Genomic DNA, 13,961 nt, shown 5'->3' on the forward strand with positions numbered 1-13,961 from the left:
TTATTTGATTCAAAGCTATTATAATACACTAAATTAATTTTTGTTTACTTGAAATGTTTGTGATATGTTGGAATGGCACAATGACCATTGTGAAATTTGAGTCATAAGACAAAGTAATTTCAGAAACATTAAGGTCCCCGTATACTTTAAACAAAGTCCTTTTTCTTTCTTCATTTGAGACTGAGTGAAGGTATACTGTTTTTGAACACTCCGTCATGCACTGCAGTATCTGGTTTTGTTTTCTAAAAGATGCATCACGTCTATATTTTGTTTTGTAACTGCTGCAGAAAGACACCAAATGCCATTGCTGATGTACGCAGCTCCTAGAATATATGTGGTGATGAGGTGGGGCTCTTGTCCGTTGTATGACCTCCTCTGAATCTTTCTGAATTTCTCTATGAGTGATCATACAAGTAGGAATACATCTGAACCAGCTCAGCTACTTCAAATACATATTCCACTGTATTCATGTGGTTTAAGAAGCTATTCCCCTGCCTCACCCTCTGAATGAGGGAAGAAATTGCAGGTCAAAGAAGGGTCCAGAACAAACTCATTGATTGTGTAATTGCCATGGATCTCAAAGGTGCCAAAAAATCCACCAAACGCTTTGGTGATCTGTTTCAACCTGCCCAAATTAACTCAAAAAGAGCTTTGTTTTTGTTGGATTTTGTTTGAAATTACGTCTTTTCAGTTTCTTCAAAGTATACTAGGATGTTTAAGGACTTTCATTTACCATCAGCTGATTTCTATTCATGAGGAATGGCTTTATCCAGAGTTCAAGATGTCAGCTACACCTTATTGCAACATATATAACATCTCCCCTTCATGTCTTCTGCCACTGAGCTTTTTTTCCCCTGTCCCTCCCTGTCCCTGTTTTTGCCTCTCTCTCATCTGAGGGATTGTGTGAACCCATGGAATCGCCGTGACCGTGGATGCAGGCAGGGAGCCACAGCAACACTGGAATGTGGGGTGCCTGAGCAGATAAGAGCTGAGAACCCAGCCAGAGAGAGAGAGAGCAAAGACAAGCAAGCGAGAAGTAATTAAGTACATAGGATAGTGTATATGGCACGATAGGATGGAGTTAGACAGGAAGTGCTAGAAAAAGGCGAATGGACACTGACAAGACAGAAATGAAATCGCAGCTAAGAGACTTGGAAACAAAAGAGGGAAGGTAAGAGAGAGGCCCACGAATGGCAAACACTGAGAAAGAGCCAAAGAGAGCAGTGCAGATTCATACAAACACACACACACACACATAACATGGGAAGCCAGCCTTATTCCTCTTTGCATTTCATTTACATCCCTGGCTGTATCGACCAATCGGATTGGGAGCAAAGCCCGAGGCTTAGGAGGGGAATAAAAAGACAAAAATGCCTTCGCTGCTCTCATCCCTCTCTGATAATACCCCCTCTGTTTCTCCTTTCTCCTCCGCACCCGGAGAGAAGTAGATACTGTCCGAAATGCCATAGCAGAAGCGACACCTCCGCTCCCTGTGCTTTGCCGATAGACCTCGCCAGCAGCGGGCCTGAATAGGGGGCTTTAGCTGCGGGGCCAATCTCCTCTACTTCCTCCTGCTGAGGGAGTAGAGGAAGGGATGGAGGACAGCAGAGGAGGGTGGAGGGGATGGAGGCACAATATGTGAAATTGGCCATAATGTGCGCGTCACATTGCAGACTGGAAGAAATTAAACTTGTGTAGTGAGGCAGATAGCTCCCTCTTTAAACAGAAGAGCATAATTCTGGGTCGTTGTGTCTTTTGCTGTCCAGTGAGTCATTGTATGATTAGACGCACATTTGTTTAAAGTGTCTATTTCTGCAGGTTTTAGCTCCTCAAACACATTTGCCTGGATGTTTTAGGAAATGTTATTGCTGGTTTATATTTGATTAATGGCCCATTTCCACTGTGGGAAATGGTTTGGTACAGTACACAACATACTTACGTCAATTTGAAATGTTGAAGGTACCAAAAGGGTAATATACCTTACCACTTTTTGGCACCCTTTTCAAAGGGTAAATAGCCCACCAGAATGGTACCAGAAGGGTCTAGCTAGACTCACAGCTGAATGCTATTGGTTTAAAGAGAAGCATTACCAACATGTGCAAGAAGCTAAGGGAATGACAACACAGGAAGCAACATTTTTAAATACACATCCGAGACATGACACCGTAATAACAAGTGACGGCTTGCAGCAATGAACCATAGTGCACCAGAGCTCAAACAAAACTTGTCATCTTCTTGTAACAAATGCCAAATGTCAAGAAGCAAGAAAATAATCTGTCCTCCATTGTTGTTCACAAGGGTTCCTTGTGGAAAGGGTGAGTGGTGCCACTTTCTCCCTCTTTTCTCTCACAAAAGATGCGATATGTGAATGATGGGTATGGCTTTATTCAATTCATGTTTATTTCGATAGCGCTTTTACAATGTAGATTGTGTCAAAGTAGCTTAACATAAAAGTTCTAGTAAATTGAAACTGTGTTAGTCGAGTTTTCAGAGTTACAGGTCAGTTTAGTTCAGTTCAGTGTGATTCAATTTCACTGTTGAATGTCCAAACACTGAAGAGCAAATCCATCAATGCGCAGCTCTACAAGTCCCAAACCAAGCAAGCCTGTGGCGACAGTGGCGAGGAACAAATGTTCACCAATTGACGGAAGTGAAGTAAAAAACCTCAAGAGAAACCAGGCTCAGTTGAGCTCAACCATTTCTTCTCTGGCCAAATTTCTTGTGCAGAGCTGCAGTCTAGGTGCCAAAGGCTGGAGAACAATGGACATCCATCATGGAGAAGCTGCAGGTATGAATTGTTCACCTGCTTTTCACCTTTTCAGCTTATCTTTTTAACAACAATGACATTGATCTAAACATTCTGTCATAACCAAAAGGGTACAGCTGGCAGTGGAAACGTAAGCCTAATCAAGGTGAACCATACTGTACTGAACCGAAATGAATCATACCTCTCAATGGAAATGATGCATTATTAAGGTTAGAAGATAGTGGCCATCCAGGAGCTGGAGTAGGAGTGAACATCCTGGTTCTAGGGTAACTCGATAAAAAATTTCCAAAAATATATTTTCTCTTTCTGTCAGATAAAACCATTGTGGACAGCCAAAGAGAGCACTCCAGTGAAGCGCTTCTGTTTTTGTCCCCACAACCAAGGCCTTAAATCCTCAAGACCTGCCGTCTACCACACCATCTCCCCACCACCCCTCTTCCTAATGTCCGCCTTCTCCATCTCCTCATCCCTCTCTTTAATAAACCTTTGAACAATGAAAGGAGATATGAGAGGGATTAGGCAGAGGCAGGGATTGGGTCTGTCTCCATTTCTCTGGATTGATTCTTGAACCTTTGTTTAATCCCTGGCCCGGGACCACATAGCTGTGGTTGACTGTCTCAGCTGGGCTGTTGAAATCTGGCTCGGGGGTGGAGAAATGAAAATTATGGGCTGCTGTAATGGGTGTGATACTGAACGGCTCATGTCCTGTAGTGGTCCTAGAGTCTTTGGGAAGCCCTGATAGGAATGAGGCCATGGAGGAGTCATTGAGGGAATAGATGAATGGTTTCAACTGCCTAGAATTCTTCTACACAGTAGATTGAGTCTTTAAAGATTTCCGTATAGGATGTGTGTAAGTGTGTTCACCTGAACACCTAACTGCATTCTCCATATGTCTATTTTCTGGAGTGACATCATTCAAATGAACTCATTCATTCATTTTCCTTGGTCTTAGTCTCTTTATTTATCAGGGGTCGCCACAGTGGAATAAACCACCAACGTATCCAGCATATTTTATGCAGCAGATGCCCTTCCAGCTGCAACCCAGAACTGGGAAAAACCCGTACACTCACATTCGTACTCATAGACTACGGCCAATTTAGTTCATTCAGTTCACCTATAATGCATGTCTGTGGACTGAGGGAAACAAAACACCCTGAGGAAACAAACACGGGGAGAAGATACGAACTCGCACAGAAATAACAACTGACTCGAGCCAGGGCTCGAACCAGCAACCTTCTTGCTGTTACAGTAGGTGACAGTGCTAACCACTGAGCCACCACGCCACACATTCAAATGAATTAAATGTGTATATCAATACTAATAATATGAAAACACTTATCGTCCCACAGTTGCATAGTGTGAAAAAAACCAAACCAAGGTAAAATCATGTTTAACCTTGACGCACACACTCACTATCCTTCGGCCTAGTTTCTGATTTAACAGGGGTGGCCACAGTTGAATGAATCTCCAATTGCTCTCTCATATGTTTTAGGCGGTCGATGCCATTCCAGCAATAACTTGACTCATTACACTAAATTTGATAAATTTTTTTCCCCACCAAAAGTTTCCCTCAGGGTTTATAAAAACCTAGAACTTTTTTGTATAATTTGGATCAGGACCAACAAGTACAGTATAATTGTATACTGTATTATGTCCTTGGGCCCTATCACACACCCGGGTCAAGATGTGTTTGGTGCGATTTGTTGCTATTTTCAGCCCAGCGCAACCCTAATTTTCACGTTTTGTGCCACTTTGTTTAAATAACAAATTCATTTGTGCTTCTTTGTGGACTCATGGGTGTTCCGGTCTAAAAAGGAGGTGTGTTAAGATGATTGTTGGCTCATTGCAATTTTAAGGAACTGAAATAGACAGCGCCATTGACCAGCTAAAAGCTGGTCTAAAGTCCAGTCCATTAATTGTGTGCCTATGTGAATCCAATGTGCTCACACATTGCTTAATACACACAGGATGTACAGCAATACACAAATATCTACATAAAAAATTAAAGGATTAAAATGTTACAAAACTATTATTTTCTACATTAATATAAAAACAGTACCACTGCCTTCATGTCTGGAGTTATAAGCTGAATTATTTATTATATGCATATTTATATTTGTTTTGATAAGAAAAGGTTTAGATTTGTCTATCTGTCGGGTTTTGGAGACGTATGCATCACCATATGGGGCATAAGAACAGGATGTGTGTTTGAATATAACTCAGTTGTTTCCTTAACATTATTGTTCATTTATTCATTTTCTGGACATTAGAAATTAAATTAGAAATAATTTTGAGGCAAATCTTTGTGCTTAACAAACAAAATTAAATATGTAGACTAATGGATGTCTTCAATGGAGTGCACAAGCACCATTTCCTTATCCACGAAAGTAAAGAAGTAAAGAGTAAAAGTAAAGAGAAAGTAAAGAGGTCTAAAAGAGGAGGCTCATTCTTTATCCTCTTGCTACAGATGGTCAGTGTAACTGTTATTTCGCTAGTGAAGGACACACCCTTAATGCTTTTGCATCATGTGCTTTACACTTTGCATCTAGATCATTAAAATAGAGCCCCTTGTCTTTGTTAACTGGTGTCTACAGCATAGAGTTCTTTATGGTGGCATCCTATAGTCTTATTTACTCATTCACATACACTATATTAGTCCACTAATATGGTCCATATATTGAAGGATATAAGTTAATAAAGGCGGAACGTTTTACAATCATTATTGCTTTACATTGTGGGATTGAGTGCTCTTCAGAACGTCCACTATGACTTCGGACACCACTACGACTTCGGACACCACTACAAATGGCTACTCCCTCAAATAATGCACAGTGATAAAAGTCACTATAAGCGGGGTTAAACAGACAGCACACACATAGAAGGGTTTAAGAATTTGAGGTATTCAATGACCCACTCACACATGCAGTTCTTTAGAATGGATGTCCCGCATTCTCCAGCCTCCAGCGCCTAGTCTGCAGCTCTGCACATAAAGTTTGGCCAGAGCAGAAATGGTCGTGTTCAATTGGTTTCTCTCGAGGTTTTTTTCTTCACTTTCGTCAATTGGGGAAGTTTATTCCTTGCCACTGTCGCCACAGGCTTGCATGGTTAGGGAATTGTGGAGCTGCGCACCAATGGATTTTTTCTTCAGTGTTTGGACTCTCAACAGGGAAATTTAGATCTCACCAAACTGAACTTCAACTCTGAAAACTGGACTGACGCAGTTTTAGTTTACTAGAACTTCTATGTTAAGCTGCTCTGACACAATCTACATTGTAAAAGTGCTAGAGAAATCAACGTGAATTGAATTGAATATTTAGACCTTAATCACTCACAAACACTGCTTTTAAGGCCAAAGTATATGTAATATCTGTCTACACCCCATTGTTTTTATTCAGCTTTAGCAACAGGCCTCACTGTGACAAGACCATTGTCATCCTTTTGGAATATCAAAAGATACTAAAGACACTATGACCAATATCCGTTCATAAAAGATCCTTTGGCTTTGCAGCTTAACAACATTGAATAGCCTCATTTTCTGATGCTTGTATGGATTTATTTAAATAATGGTGAGGTAAACTCACAAATTAAACACCTTTATGAATGCCTGCAGGCTCCAAGAAAAGGATGTCTCATTGTACAGAAGAACCCCTCAGAAAGGCTCAGATGATATCTTACCTTTCAAGTGAGGATGTGTGTTTGTGTGTGTGCCCAGAGCAGTGTTTCCAATTAAACGGACCTGTCTCCCTTCTCCCTCCGGTTCTAATTTTGTGCCACATTAAAGGAGTGCGACGCCATTGAGGACACAGAGCCACATTTTCATAATTTGCTGCCTCAATGTGCTCGCATCTGTGGCTGTGAATGCATGCCTCAGGAAGAAGAAGAGCCATCATCCACTGAGCAAGAGGAACAATACTCAGATGTAGCTGAGAAATCCCATATGTTTACTCACATTTACTGCACTATAGTGTATTTAAACTCTGCCTTTCTAGCATTGAACTATAATATCTTTAATGGCTTGTTCACACTCTTGGTTCTCTTAAAGGATTTACAGAGGTGGAAGTCAAGCGGAATGTTGATGTGCCTTTTTACACAATGAAAGATCACAAGTCCACTAGTCTTTGTAGTCTTCAATTTCTTATAATACCAAGTAAATAAGTGCAATGACATGGTAATTACAGTGGAGAGAAAATGATCAGTTTCTGAATATTCATTTATGTCTGAAGTAAACTCCAAGAATACCAAATTATGTGATGTTGTAAAGAAATACCAGCTGCAACTCATCCGTAACAGCCTTGCCGTTGGTCAATCAAGGGATTAAGCAAGAAAAAGGTTACTGCATGTTTTACATTGGTTTACACGTCATATTGCAACAAACATTTAATCGGGGATTGCTTGGTTGACACTTTTCATCATTTCGTGGAAAATATTTGTTAGGGGCTTAAAGGGATGAATCACGTTTTGAAAAGTTTACATTTCCACCCTGACAGACAGGAGCTAATCGCAGCATTGGGGAAACATTGGGAAAATGTTCCATAATGGGCAGACACCGGCTAATCTAAAAAGCTCCCCATTTACAAATGGAAATCCCAGGATCCAATTGGGCTAATGAAGAGAGTTGAGCAGGATAATACGATGTGCTGTAATGCTGTGTAAGAGGCCTGTAATGTTGTGTTGGTGGTGAAGCCTCTGTGCTATGAGTTGTGTGACTGACTGGAGAGACTTCCAGAGCCCCAAGGCCTGGCTGCTGCTCTCGGTGCCTGCTTGAAGAGACCTCTTTCTGGTAGGATCTGTCTTGTTCACCCTTCTGGAGGAGGAGGGAATTCGGCATGCTGAAGTAGTGCAGAATGGACTCTCCTCTGATCTCTTGCCCCATCCGTTCCTACTGTTCTCCATCTGTTTTTCAGTAGTAGACATGGGTTTGAACAGAAAATGAACTGAATGAGTCTGTTCTGAATTTTCAGTCTTTCTCCATGTGTTGCTCTTGCTCGTTGTCCTGGTTGTGTTTGTTTTTCTAGTTCTGTACTATTTATAAAATGAAATATTGATGGTAATAGTATGATACTTTGATTCAGTTAATAATAAAAAGAAAGGAGCATTTTCTGGAACGGGTCCATTTTCTGTCCTGTTTTGGTATGATTGACTAACATTATTGGCATTACTACAAACTTCTTTGAAATTTTGAAAGGACAAATTTGTGACCACCAATGTTAAAGTCCGGATGAAACGGAAGTTGCTGAGACTTTTTTTTCAGTATGTTAATGTGCTTCCAAATGAAACTAAGGCCCAATCTCAATTCTTACCCCTAACCCTATTCTTACCCCTACCTCTCATTTTGCTTGTTCCTTTAAAGGGGTAGGGGTGTCCCAATTCTCTTTAGCATTTAAGGCTTAGGGCTAAAGGGAAGGGCTAGATACCCCTTCAAATGGAGATTTTTTCAGGACCACAATCGAAACCAAGGGGTAAAAAATATTCCCAGAATACAACAGCCACAATGGCAGAATCGCTGCCCCCGGAAGTAAGGAGTATTTTTTTTGTCATTATTACACATTTTTTACAACAAACAATCATATGGTTTAAAGGTTCAGGACACCTTGGAGAACTTTTTTTTTTATATTAACAGATGTGTGTGTGTTGAGCATCATTAAAGACAATGTTAGCACCTGTCAGCTTTAATTGTGGGGAAAACTGGATAATTTTGAGCTTTTGTCAGCTAATTTCAACTTCCGGGTTTAAAATGATTTTTGGGGCGGGATCAAAATCGGCGACAGAGAGCAGTACTGCAAGTGCAGTGATGACACATCGGTTTCTCATTATTATTCATAGCGGAGTTTTCTTATCCTATGAGAAGAGCTGGCTGCTTAATTATTCATGAGAGCATGTGCATTCCGAAGGCAAGGCAGACCTGCCAGTTTCAAGCAAGCTGTGAGACACGGACCCACGGCACGCAGTAGCCGTTCATGAAGGCTCGTATGTGTTTGTTTCCATGATCCACGGGGTTTGTTGCATGTTTTTTCCCTGCGATCTTGTCAGGGCCAATCATACAACAAAGCTGTGTGTGTGCTGGAAGCATTTTTGTTGGGAGAGCAGTATGAGAATTGAAGAATGGCGGACGATGACTTTTATCAGGAGTTCATTCACATTCAGACACATCGCCGTGCTGCTGTGTTTGCCTAAATCCTCTATATTACCAGCAGGGCTAATGGTTAAAATAGGCAGGTCAGGAAACCTGCTGCACTGAGTCTGCATTCAAGATCTATAATTTAGACACGGGGATCGAGGCAGAATCCTCATTTATAGTGTTTACATGAACACACTTATCTTTATAATGATATAAATTGTGGATATGTGTATATGAAATTACGAATAACAAATGTAGCAGGGCATTAAATTACTGTTTATTTCTTTGCATTTAACTTTGCATGAACTATAAACTCATGCGTCTCCTCACGGTTTGTGTCTCATTTTGTGAGCTAACTTTCAACAACAGTTGTTCGCTCCCCTTCTCCCCTGCTGGCCACGCCCACTCCTGCCCTATGCTCGCGGAGCTCCACGCCCATTAATCATGCATCTTTTGAAAAAATTCTGAAGTAGACTTTAACCGAAAGTGGGGGTGTCATGGCCCTTTAATATATTCATAACCGCGTTTGTGTTTTACCGTCATGCTTTAAAAAAAAAACACTAAAATGAAACCCGCTAGATTTCACTATAGATTTCATCTATAATCCTTAATCATAACTAGCAGTCCCACAACATTCTGAAACTTAGTGTCTCTCAAATACCCTGTAAGAAAAGTCTAGTGGCTGAGAATGAGCTTTTTTCAGTGTCTGCCATAAAGTTAAATTTTGAAACCCTTCCCCTTGAACCCTAAAAACATTAAACTAATCATTAGCCATCGTATCTGTTACGATAACCAGCAATCGTTCTCCGGAGATCGCTGGTTTCCACTATACTTGAACTACACTTCCGCATATCCCAGGACTACATTTTCATACATGCACTTCTTCCAAACACGCACACCTGGTCATTCATCTATCCTGATTGCAATCACCAGCTGAACCTTGTCACAGACTGATATCACACCATTCATAAGCCACTCTTTGTCCCTTCCATTTTGCCGAGTCTTGTTTACTACTCCAGTGACATTACAACGCGTTTCCCTGTCTTGTTTCTCTGGGTTTTAACCTAGCCTTGTATCCTAGTTATCCTGTTTAGCCGCCTGCCTTTCGACCTTTTGCATGTTTACCGTTAATGATTCTGGACTGCTTTAATACACCTGTTTGAACCTGATTTGACCACTGCTTGCCTTACGCTGAATAAACCTGCATATTGGATCTTACCTTCTGTTGTTGGTGTCACTCCTCCCCGTTGTTACAGTATCATTCCAAAATGACTATAAATACCCTGCCTTAAACTTTCTTCATTTTGGAAAACCCCCCTCTATCCTTTCCTGCTCCCTTCTCCTTAATTCTATGATCGGGTGACACGGTGGCTCAGTGGCTGGCACTGCTGCCTCACAGTAGGAGGGCAAGTGGTTCAAGTTCTAATTGAGCCAGTCAGCACTCTGCATGGAGTTTGCATGTTCTCCCATTGTTCGAGTGGGTTTTCCCCAGGTACTCTGGTTGCTTCCTACAAACATGTACATAAGTGAAATGTAATAGTCACAAGCATACACTGAACCAATTAACCAAAGTATACATAACATATAAAAAAACAAACCAGGCGGCACTTAAGAAATACCTGATCTCGTATCCCTCCTAATGCTCATTGACCAGACAGGAATCTTGGACTTATCTATCTCCGAGCTCAGGGTTCTCTCCTGGAACATCATGCCAAACCTGCTATCATAGTTGAGCATTATCTAAGCGTGTAGTCTTGAAAAAAGAGCATTGTACACAAGCCTTTGATTTTCACAGATTTAGGGTGAACTCATACTAGGCATGGTTGTCTTGAACTGTGCTCAACTGTGATTGTCCCTCCCCTCTCCTCATTGGCCTTCATTCACGCTGTGTTTTCCCTTCCGAGGCTGAACACGATTATCGACAATGCGACTGTTCAGTTTAACAAAAGAGAAGCGATCTTGCTCAGTACAATGGTGATTGCTTTTATTATATTCTTTTGTATTATTTTATGTCATTTGTGACGTTGTTTTTTACAGATCCACCTCTTCTGATGCTCATGAACTTTCATAAAGTCATTGTACTGCATGTATTAGGAGATTTGCTGAAGGTGGCAGCTGTTGTGCAGCGAGGGGTTTGCTTCTTCGGCTGCATTTACAAGGCATGATTCAAGTGACTCAATTCTGTTTTTTTCTCCCATGTGGCATAGATCTGATTTGACCCTTAAATCTCACACACTAGGACTAAAAAAGCTTTTATATTGTCATGTAGAACAAGTATTTAAGTATATTAACAAAAGAGCTTGCAACATCTGCTATGTAACATAAACTAATATAAAACTGTGGCATACGACGTCATGTGCACTACTGTGACTTCTGGTTTAAAATGGCTAGATTAAAAGAAAATAGCTAAAAGAGAACTTTTCTGTCATAAACTATAATGAAACAACTTCAAAGATTGATCGCTCAAAGATCGCTCTTTTATTATCAGCTGTTAGTCAGTCCCCTATTTTTTGTTGTTGTTTTTTTTGGATACGAATCACTTTCAAAAGATCAGAAAATCAGATGCAGTCACAAAAATCGGAATTAACCATCAAGATCGGCAATGTAAAGGCAGCCTTTAATAAACTGACAGTTTTAATTCATTGAAAAGTAAGAATTATTAATAAATCCATATAAAACGTTCCCTTAAATGTGACATTGTGTCTTCAGTTTCGCGCTCAGATGCACTTTGCACTCACACTACAAGCATACTATACCAAAGCCCAACTGAACTGCGCTCTGGCTTACCTCTTCCAACCAGGCCAGAGCCACTTGTCAAATGAACAATTCTTCATAGATGAACACTGTTGTGATTTTGGTAAAAAAAAGTTAAATCCTAAATGGATAATAAATATTAAATAATCTGTAATAACTAGGCCCACAATCCGTAGATTTTTAGCCCATCATTGAGTCTATTTATTTACTTGTGTAAATTTACATTTTCTACTCTAACCTATGGTCATGAGCTTTGGATCATGACCGAAAGGTAAAGATCTCGGATACAAGCGGCCGAAATGAGTTTCCTTCGAAGGTTGCAGGGCGCACTCTTATGGATAGGGTGAGGAGCTCTGACACCTGGGAGGAGCTCGGAGTAGAGTCGCTGCTCCTCCACATCGAGAGAAGTCAGCTGAGGTGGCTCGGGCATCTGTTTCAGATGCCTCCTGAACGCCTACCTAGGGAGGTGTTCCAGGCATGTCCCACTGGGAGGCGGCCTCAGGGAAAACCCAGGACACGCTGGAGGGACTATGTCTCACGGCTGGCCTGGGAACGCCTCGGCATCCCCCCGGAGGAGCTGGAGGAAGTGTTTGGGGATAGGGAAGTCTGTGGTTCTCTCCTAAGACTGCTGCCCCCGCGACCCAGCCCCGAAAAAGCAACAGAAGATGAATGAATGAATGAATGAAATTAATTAAATGAATGAATATTAATTTCCATAATATTATTGACTAATATGAAAATGGTCATATGATTTATTTACATCACAGATTGTAAAGTCTTTTAGAAGATATATTACATGAGAGATGTGCTTTGTTTACCAATGTATAAGTAGATCTAATTGGATTTGCATTGTAAACATAAAAAAAAAACAGCTAAAAATGTATTAGTTTTTATTTCATGTATTAAGTTTTAATTAAGATATCCCAAAATCATTCTGCATAAATTTGCAGATTATCTACTAAATTCTGCTGCAAAAAGAGAAAGAAAATTCCACAGATTCTGTCTGGCCTAAATAATAACAGACAAAGCTGTAGTAACTACATAATAAAAAGTTACTCACTTGTGTATTGACATGACATTACTGTCTGTATGGCAATGAAAAATCTTGTTGTTGCATCAGAGTTCATTTTACAGTTTGTTTTCTGAGTAGACCTGCATTTGCTTCTCTAGTTGTTGACTTTCTAGTGTGAATCAGTGGCTGGAGCTAGTCAGACAGTGTTGTGGAGGAAGGTGTTGATCTTCTGTGGAGGCGGAGTTAAGCTACGCTATTATGTAATAAAATGTCACATAGTTGTAGCAGATTGACTTCAATCTTAGCTGTTCTTGGACTACCTAGAAGATTTTGAGTACTCAAATTTTAAATATAAATGGTCCTTGTGTTTAGGAGTATAGAGATATATAGGGTTTACAGATTTGAATCATGGTTTTATTAATCTACTACAGTATTGGTAGAGCAGATAGCTTAATTGTTCTACCTTTATACATGACCCATAGAAAACTGCATAAATAATAATAATGTGGCCTCTCGTCTAATACCTGTTTCCTTTCTACCCCTGGTTGTCACTGGTTTTCACCAATGCAGGCCCCTCCCCCCCTCTCTCTTTCTCGTGCAGTCGCTCTCGCAGATGTGCACAAACAAGAAGAGATTAAAGCAAAACGAATCTAAACAGACAAACGGAATTAGACTGACGGGTGTTGGTGGCCTGGGTTGGAGTGATAAACACAGTGATGCTGAGTGTGTGTGTCTGAGTGCGCGTGTGTTTGTGCATGTGTGTGCTTTCTAGTGTCTAGAGGATTAACAGTGGTTAGGTGTGTATGCTGGGTTGATTGCTTTTGGGTGCTGCAAAGTGTTTGTATAATGCATTCTGTTTTTGTAATTGTTTCTTTTTAATTTGTATGTGACATCAGCCTGAACAAAATGTTTCCACTACCATATAGTATAGTATGTATATATATATATATATATATATATATATATATATATATATATATATATATATATATATATATATATACAGCTGAAGTCAGAATTATTAGCCCCCTTTTGATTTTATTTAATTTTTTTTAAATATTTCCCAAATGATGTTTAACAGAGCAAGGAAATTTTCACAGTATGTCTTAAATTTTATTTTTTTTCTGGAGAAAGTTTTATTTGTTTTATTTTGGCTAGATTAAAATCAGTTATTAATTTTTTAAAAACCATTTTTGGGACAAAATTATTAGCCCCTTTAAGCTATTTTTTTCCCGACAATCCACAGAACAAACCATCGTTATAAAATAACTTGCCTATTTGCTCTAACCTGCCTAGTTAATTAACCTAGT

At 40.1% G+C, this 13,961-nt stretch overlaps 1 protein-coding gene across 5 annotated transcripts in view; it reads left to right on the forward strand.

Annotated features, from left to right (window-relative positions):
- Window positions 1–13,961, forward strand: part of tmem260 (transmembrane protein 260) — a 177,183-nt gene that overhangs the window by 77,525 nt on the left and 85,697 nt on the right. The window lies entirely within an intron of this gene.

Source organism: Danio rerio, chromosome 17 (genome assembly GCF_052040795.2).
Source record: "Danio rerio strain M-AB ecotype USA chromosome 17, GRCz13ab, whole genome shotgun sequence".
Classification (NCBI taxonomy): Eukaryota; Metazoa; Chordata; class Actinopteri; order Cypriniformes; family Danionidae; genus Danio; species Danio rerio.